The sequence below is a fragment of the Mesocricetus auratus genome, unplaced genomic scaffold (genome assembly GCF_017639785.1).
Source record: "Mesocricetus auratus isolate SY011 unplaced genomic scaffold, BCM_Maur_2.0 Super-Scaffold_100009, whole genome shotgun sequence".
NCBI classification, from domain to species: domain Eukaryota; kingdom Metazoa; phylum Chordata; class Mammalia; order Rodentia; family Cricetidae; genus Mesocricetus; species Mesocricetus auratus.
In genome coordinates this window covers 20,865,113-20,873,975 of record NW_024429193.1, presented here as the reverse complement: position 1 = coordinate 20,873,975, position 8,863 = coordinate 20,865,113, and positions in this window count along the sequence as shown.

The window sequence follows — 8,863 nt, the reverse complement described above, 5'->3', positions numbered from 1 at the left end:
AAATCACCATTTTATAAATCTCATTATCAGGGAAGGGCATTTAAGGTAGCCTTAATGCCAGTTGGTGTGATTCTTGTAGATCTCAGTATTTATACCTGGCACACAAATGGTCTTTGGGAGCCCATTCCACATGGAGGGATGCTCTCCCAGCCTGGACACATCCTAGGCCCTGCCTGGGATGATATGACAGACTTTGAAAATCCCCCATGGAAGGCCTCAACCTCCCTGGGGAGCGAAGGAGGGATGGTGTGGGGGGCTGGGGGATTGGGGAGGCAGGAGACAAGGAGAGGGAGAGGGAGCTGGGAGTAACATGTGTAAAAAGTTAAATAAAAGATTATTATTAAAAAATCACCATTTTAATCACTTTGGATGGGGTGTTCAGTAATGCTGCCTTTCCTATGATTATTAAAACACCGTTTTACCTTGCAAGACTGAAACAGTGTATTTTTAGAGATTATAATCTAATTACATCATTTCCCCTTTTCCCTTCCTCTCTCTAAACCTTCCCACATACTTTTTCTTGCTCTATTTCAAATTCATGGCCTCATTTCGTAGTAATTGTTGTTATATACATATGTCTTCCTCAATCAACCTGTCCGGTTTGTATAATGTTACCTCTCCGAACATGTTTTCAGGACTGATCATTTGGTGTTGGGTAACCTGTTAGTGTGCTCTTCTCTGGGGAAGACGAGTTCCCCCATTCTCAGTGTTCCTTAGTTGTCTGCAGTTCTTCGTGTAGTGCTGAGGCCTCGTGGGCTTTTCCCTGCCCACTTTGCCATGTCTACTGTTGTCCTTATTCAGCTGCTGTTTAGGCAGTCATGGTGAGACTTTGTGAATATAGCATATGACATTACTAGGTGATATAGTCTCATGGCACACTCCCTGATCCTGTGGCTTTTATAGCCCTTCTTCTACAATGTTCCCTGAACCTTAAGTTCAGGAGTTGTGTTCTAGACGGATCAGTTGGGACTGGCTCCACGGCTCAGCATTTTTATTAACTCTCAATGAAATTAATGACTTGGAAGTAATTTCTCCTCATTCAGAGGTTCATTTTCATTGTGATGACTATGTCCTTGGATAAGGAAAAATTTTGTTTCATGTAATCTCATTTGTCTCTTGCTGCTTTTTATCTCCTACGGGTTTGATGTCATAGTCAAGAAATAGTTGCTGTCCACATCTGGGTTTGATCCCTGGAACCTTACACAATAGAAGAAGAGAATTGACTCCTGCAAGTTGTCTTTCACATCCATGCCATGGCATGTGCCTAATGTGCCTACACACATACACACACACACACACACACACACACACGCACACACACGCCTATAAAAATGAAAAAATATAAAGAATTATTGCCAAATCTAACAAAAGCTTTGACCTATATTTTCTGCCTGGAGTTTCCTAACTCAAAGTTTGTTCCACTTTGCTCCATGTTGGGTTGCCTTTTCACTTAACTATCACGTGATACACAGCATCGCCAAGAATACTGAAGAAGTGTTTGGTTTATGTTCTCCCACTGAGTGGTCTTGGATACTGGCCTTGTGGATGCTGACCCCAACCTTCCCCCTAGAGACTGTTTGTCTTTAAGGTCTTATGGTTACTCTTTAGAGAGAGAAGTTCTGGTAAGTTACAAAGAAAACACAAAAATTAAAAAAAATTCACAGCAACCTTGAACACTACAAACATTAAATGGACATTAGAAGGCAGTCACTGACAACATGCCCCTTGCTTAGCTCGTTCCTCTGAATTGAAACATTCCATTCAGAGTGGGGAAGTTGACTTAGTGGATGAAAGTGCTTGTCACTCAAACCTGACTAACCGACTTTGGTTCCAGAACCCTAGGTTATCAGGAAGGAAAGAGCTCACTTCTACCTCCGAGTGTGCTCCATATCATGTGTGCCCACTCACACACCATACTTGGGCACTCTCATGCGTGCATATACGCAATAATAATAATAAATGAAATAATTTTTTAAAGACTTATGGTAACTACACGTAGGAAGCTCAAGAAGTTGAGATGTTCCCATTATACTTAAATACTAACCCATGTGTCTCATTCTTCTGTGTGTAGTTATTGTTATGAGTAGCAGTTACTGAGGGAGGGGCAGTCCTCCCCCTTCTGTATGTCTGGGCGTTCTTGCTGGAGGTTAGCTGATCGTGAATGTGTGTGTTGATTTCTAGGATATCTGTTTTGTTCTATTCTTCACATCTACTTTAATGCAGTTGCATGCTGGTAGTTACATGTGTGTATTTGGGTGTGTAGGTACATACATGTATGTATGGACCTTGTGTGTGTGTATGTACATGGTGGCCAGAAGATGACTTCAGGTGCCCATCTTCAGGACTATCCACTTTTCTGTTGTTGGGGGTAGGGTGTTGTTTTGCTTTGTAAAAGGTCTTGTGCTTATCTGGGACTTGCCAAGTAAGCTAGACTCTCTGATCAGCACAATGATACACCCATTCCACCTCTCTAGCACACTCAGTTATTATTTTTTTATGTGGGTTCTGGAGGCCAACTACACTGATGAGCTGTCTCCCCACTCACATACTGTTTTGATATCTGTAGCTTTGTAATACATTCTGGAATGAGGAAATGTGATGTCTCCAACTTTGTTCTTTCTTAAGATGGCTTTGGCTACTCAGTGTTGCAAAGTCCCGTGTGTATTGTAAGACATTTTCTTTATTTGTAAATAATTCTATTTCCTTGGAATTATGATATGGATTTCAAGAATCTACAGACTTTTTTGGTTGCTGTGGATATTTTTGCTTCATTCTCCTGGCATAGCCATATAACTCATGTTTCCTTATAGGAACAGGTGTGTTGAAAAATTTTATATTGTGTTGTTAAATCAAATATATCAAGGGTTGGGCACCTTCTGACAGTTAAGAGAAGTAAATAGCAATGGGCTAGAATATCACATATTTTATTTGTTCATAAAGGATAACAAGACGCTTATACTTTATATCCTGAGTCAGGTGGAATGGCACTGCTGACCAGCACTGTAGACCCTTCTAACATGCCCTGCGAACGTGAGAAGAGAACAAAAGCAACCTTCTCCTCTCTTCCTGAGGAGAAGTCGGGATGTCCCAACAGGGATTCCAAACTAGAGGCTTTCTATAGCACCATACTGAGTAAAGCAGCAATTGGAACTCTGAATCTCAGTTTTGGTGGGTGTTGATAGAGAAAGCCTGTTTTCAGAGAGGGCTGGGCAGAGTGTAGCGCTTGTTATCTGTGTTGTAATTCTCTCTGCACCTGAGTAAATTGAGGGACAGCACTGCAGATGATTATACAACGTGATTTATAAGTGATGTATACAAAGTCATTGAGCCCATTTTGCCACCAGGCATGTGTATCTTGGTGTGTCCTGTCCTGTTAAGTTTTAGTTTTCCCTACTTCCTTGACCTAAATAAGAGTTTATGATACTTTTTATTAAAGACTTTTGTGTGAACACAGGCAAAAGTTCCTTACGACCTGGCTAAGTAGCTTTCTAAAAAAGTCAGTTTTTTCATTGCTTCTCTTTTTTACACGTGTGTACACGAGCATGTTCACATGTGGGTGGTACATGTGTGTACATGAGCTTTTAGAGATCCCAAGGTCAATGTCGGTGTCTTTCCCAATTACTCACCTCCTTATATACGGAGGGAGTTGGGATATCTTGTTGAGCCATTGGTTCAGCTAATCTGGCTAGTCCTAGCTTTCTCTGGGGGAGTCTGTACCTCTGTCTCTTGACTGTGGGTGACAGGCAGGCAGACATGACCACCCAACTTTCAGTAGGCTTCTGGGGGTCCCAACTCCAGTCTTCAAGCTGGCCTAGCAAGTGCCATGAACCACTCCAGAGCCCCTTCATAACTTCTCTGAGATAATGTTTAACTGTATTTTCGTCTTGCCAATGAGTTAGTTGTTTTAAATCAATGTAATTCTATTTTAATTTGGTTTTCAGAGCATGACTCATAATATTTGCCTTTTGGAGATAGGAGTTGGGAGCCATCGTCCAGTTATGGAGTTTTGTAAGTCTTTCATAAATGTTCAAACCAGAAGATAGTATTTGGATAGAGTGTATGTAGTGAGACAACTTTTGCCTTATTAATACAAAATATTCTTTGTGTATCCAGCATGCACATGATTATGAACTTCATGGGCCATCTGGGACTCTTGTTAGAAAGTATGTCATACTTCAGTAGATCATGTGGGGCAGGCCTTGCTCCTCTCCATCTCTAGTAGGCTATGGGGTTAGGCCTACCTGTTGCTTCGAGAACCTCACTCATAATAGCAAGAACTTACCTGAGCCATTATTAGCTGTAGCTTGTCCACCCTCAGGAATGGCAGCCTTACTCTGTCCATTCCTCTCCCATAGATTGGATTGGCACTTCCAAAACCCTGCTGTTTGTTTCTCTCATTTCTCAATAATTCTAACTTTTCAAAGACAGCATCTCCTTTTGTCAATGGCCCTCTTTGTCAGGGTTCATGCTCCCTGAATAGTGCTCTACAGCCTGGAATGGCTCCCTTTTGTTTTTATTTGACTTTCTTCACTATATGCTCCACATATAATTGGTGCCAAATACATATCAATTGGATGGAATTGTTCTCTATTTTTGCTTTTGACCTTTGTCACTTTGTTTTGACAACCCCCCTCTCTAGCTGTCTCTCTCTCTCTGACTCAAAGGGGTCCTGATAACTTAAGTTTGTCCTCTAGATGGATGATCTGATATAGAAAGTATCACTTCTATTTCTACTGCTTTCACATTGGGGATTTTTTTTAAACCATGTCTTTTTGTTTCTTTGTTTTGTTGTTGTTTTTTTTTTGCAGCTGTGTCTCTAATTGTATCTGTGTGAATTTCCCATTTAAAGTTTGTCACCTGAGTCCCAGCCTTCACCTTAGCCTAATGTGCAAAACACCCATTTGAAGACCATGCCTTGTTACACAGTCGGTGAAGACCCATAGCACAATCCGTTCTAAACTGCCATTTGTCTCACAGTACAAACTGGTCCTCTGTATCTGGGGTACTGTCTTCCTCCCCTGTCATGATACCCTTTTAAAACCCCACTTTAGTTTGGTCTTGTTTACCCTTCCTTCCCTTACATCTACTCAGATCCTGCATCCTATCTGAGAATGGATGAAGCAGATTTAAGTTTCCATTCTATGAGCTAGGGAGTTGATTTTTTTGTAGCTGAAGTTGAATTTGAGACTCATAAACACAGGTCCAAGCTCAGTTTGCATTGGCTGGCAAGCACCTGCCATGCACTTTGCTGTCCTTAATTGGAAAATGTGTTGCGTGAGACTGGGTTTGATAGGATCTGTCCCACATGCTGAATCTACCTAGATCTGCAACTTTTCCTAAGCCCACCAAACGCCTCTGGATGGCTGTACTCAGTGATTTTGTTTGTTGGTTTGTTTATTTTGGTCAACTTGACACAGCTTGGGAAGAGGAACCTCACTGAGAAAATGCCTCCATCAGACTGATCTGTATGTAGGTAAGTGTGAGCATTTTCTTGATTGATAATTGGTGACAGGCCCTGGTCACTATAGGTAGTGTTGCCCCTAGGCAGCTAGTCCTGGGCTGTAAACAAGAGCAGGCTCAGCAAGCCACCGGAACAAGCCAGTAAGCAGCATTCTTCTAGGCCCTCTGCTTCATTTCCTGCTTCCAGGTTCCCACCTTGAGTTCCTGTGCTAACTTCCTCCAGCAATGGAGAGTGACCAGTGTTTACTTCAGAGTAAATTGAAATAAATACCCCCACCACCAAGTTGCTTTTGACCACAGTTTTTCTATAACACCAATAGAAACTCTAACTAAGATAATAGTATATACATTTTCCCAATATCTTTTATGGGAAATGTTACATTCATGGAAAATCCTGGATGCAGGAAGGGAAGCAGTGGTGCTGTGGGATCTGGGTAGGCAGAGTGAGATAATTCTAGAGGGCAAAGACAACCCTCATTGTCAGGTGAGAGAGAGCAGAACTCCTCATTGGCCAGTAGTGTCCTTCATACAGAGAGCAGAAGAAACAAACAAGATACTTCCCTGTTTCTTTTGGCACTATGAAGAGTAATATGAGTCAAAGGCTGAAGGGTATACATGGGGTGCCTCAGAAGAGTGTGTTTCTCAATACAGATGGAAAAACCACAGGTGCTGTGTCAGGGATTCTAGCTTTATTGTGAGGAAGTGAGAGCCTAAATACTCGACTCCTAAAGGCACTATGCTATAGATTATGGCACCTCTGACCAGATGCCCAAATTAGAAAGAGCAGCCCTGTCTCTAGCTGTTTCATGAGCTGTGGTTGTCTGGCCTGAAGTGATTACATCATCTCAGGAGCCCTTTGCCTTCCTTCATTTAAAACAACTTAGTGTAAATGATCTCATCCAGCTGCAGAGGCTGTGTAAACAAAACCCACCAAAGGACTCTCAAAGTGCAATAGGAAAGATTTGTTTTTCCGGGAGAGTTTTAGAATCAGAAAGCCTCACTGAGCAGAGGCCCTCAAATTTTCAAATTTGTGATAGAGTTGGTGACATATATGGCCAGCACCATTCTTTGTCTTTCGCCTCAGTCCAGTTACCGTGTGGTGCTCCAGGAAAACTTTAATCCCATGGAAGGATTGTGTGCCCCCTCTTCCTCCCTGACCGCTGCTCCTCTTCCTGTCTTCCTAGTCTTCCTTTTAAGATGAAGTCTTTGAGCCAGGCACTCGGGAGGATCTCTGTGAGTTCGAGATCAGCCTGGTCTACAAGAGCTAGTTCCAGGACAGCCTCCAAAGCCACAGAGAAACCCTGTCTTGAAAAACCAAAAACCAACCAACCAAACAACAACTTTGTTTTTGAAACTCAACTGGTACATGTGGCAAGGTTTCGCCCGGACCATGGTCATATGGAAGGATAAATACCATTTATCCTCTTTTCTTTGAGATGCAGGGCACACACAGAGCAAATGTGGAGAAACAACCACCCAGAGGGCTGTGTGTTTTAGCAGCACACAGCATGACTGATCTGCTAAAGATCAGGGTCTTTCCATTTGATTTTCACACGTAGTTATGTGGGCTACTCAGCAAGGCCCTGATAAACCTTGACTCCATGATGATAAGCGTGGCATGCAGAAGGAGTGGAAGCGAGTGTTTGGATTCAGCAAAATGCCCTTCAGCTCTGCACAAGGAAAAGAAAGAGATCTGAAAAACAGTGGAATTTTCTATCCACTCTATCTTTAAAATCGTCCCAAATGAAACAGCCATATGACGGGCGGCCAAATAAATACAGCCAAAACCTGTGTCTACTCAATGCCTGACACTTCAAAGAGGATTTTGAAGTGTGATAATAAACTTTACAGGCAGGGTTTCACAAAAGGGAACTTTTCTTTCTTTCTGTCTGTCTTTCTTTCTTTCTTTCTTTCTTTCTTTCCTTGGTCGGTTGGTGAATCTAATTTCTGCCACAATGGGAGAGTCTCTCTCACTTCTGCCGTGAGTGGCAGGGCTTGCTACACACTGGAAGGACAGAGAAATGGAATGGCACAACCATGAAAGGAAGCCAGTGACCCTGGTGCCAGGGCTTACAGGATGGAAACAAGAAAGAGAGAAGATCCACGCAAGAGTCCAACCAGAACTTCTTAACCTCCCAGGGCTGGGTGCCAGGGAAGTCAAGGGACACTGTTGGGAGGTCCCTATTTGCTTCTCTGCAAAGTGGTCTCTTTGCCCAAGCTGGGCCAGAGCTCTATTACAACTTAATTTGGCAACCGAGTGTGATTAGTCTGAAATTACCCTGAAATTTGCTTTCCAGGAGAGTGTTTGTCACAGCATGACAAGGACAGAAACTGAACTTTCCTTTATCTCTGGATTGTGAGACAAAAGCAGGGCAGAGGTAGGGCATGATTAAGAAATTAGGTGATTTGCAACCAAATTATATTCTGCCCGTGGGGCCTGGATTGAGGAGGTCAAACTGGATTCTAATCTTGGCTTGTAATAGATTATCAGATGGTGAGGTCACACAATGGTCATGGGATTTGTTTTATTGGCTAGAGCTCAGTGAAGGAAATAATGGCAGGCTTTGAGGAATAAGCTCCTGAGTCCCAACAGGGATAACTCTTATCAGTGAGAAGACATGAAAACAGAGAAAAGGGAAGCAGTTCTCTGCAGATGTCCCCAAGTGCCCCTTTGTCTGATGACATGGGAGAGGATCAAGGCAGCCCCAGGAAACTTCGTTTTACCAAAAGATAAAGAGCCCAACACAAAATGTGCATTAATGTATTCATTACCATTGCTTTACTTGTTTGTGTGTGGCAAGGTCTAATACACATTGGACTCTAACTTACGACTATCCTGTTTTCCATTCCCTAATGCTGAGACTACGGGTGTGCAACACCATTCAGCTATACTGGTGTACTTTTGATACCTCATTCCAAAGACATACCAGACTGCATACCTTAGACGCTGTATACATACATTTCCAATACAAACACTTACCAAACATAGGCATATGCATAAACGAAACAAATAGCAATGAAATGGGGGGGGAATACTTGCATCTCTATCAACAGTAGAGTTCCTTTGCCAGGGAAGCACTACCAGGCCACAGCTTTAGTTCTGAACTCACGCTTCCCTCTGAAAGGGTGATCTCAGATAAGACAACTATTATGGATCCATTGTTCTCAGGGAAAATTCAATACTAATCATGTACCTCAGAGTGAATTGACTGATGTCATATGTTCTAAGTACTGAAAGAGTTATTACATTTGCAGTTATTTCTCTGCAACCTTTACAATGTATAGTCATAACCATTACATCAAAGACCAAAGGAACTAAGTAGGGTTGGACACAGATCTTCAGACCTCCATTGAGGCTGAGGTTGGGGACATGTCCATAGCACATGACTTGGGAGAAAGATGA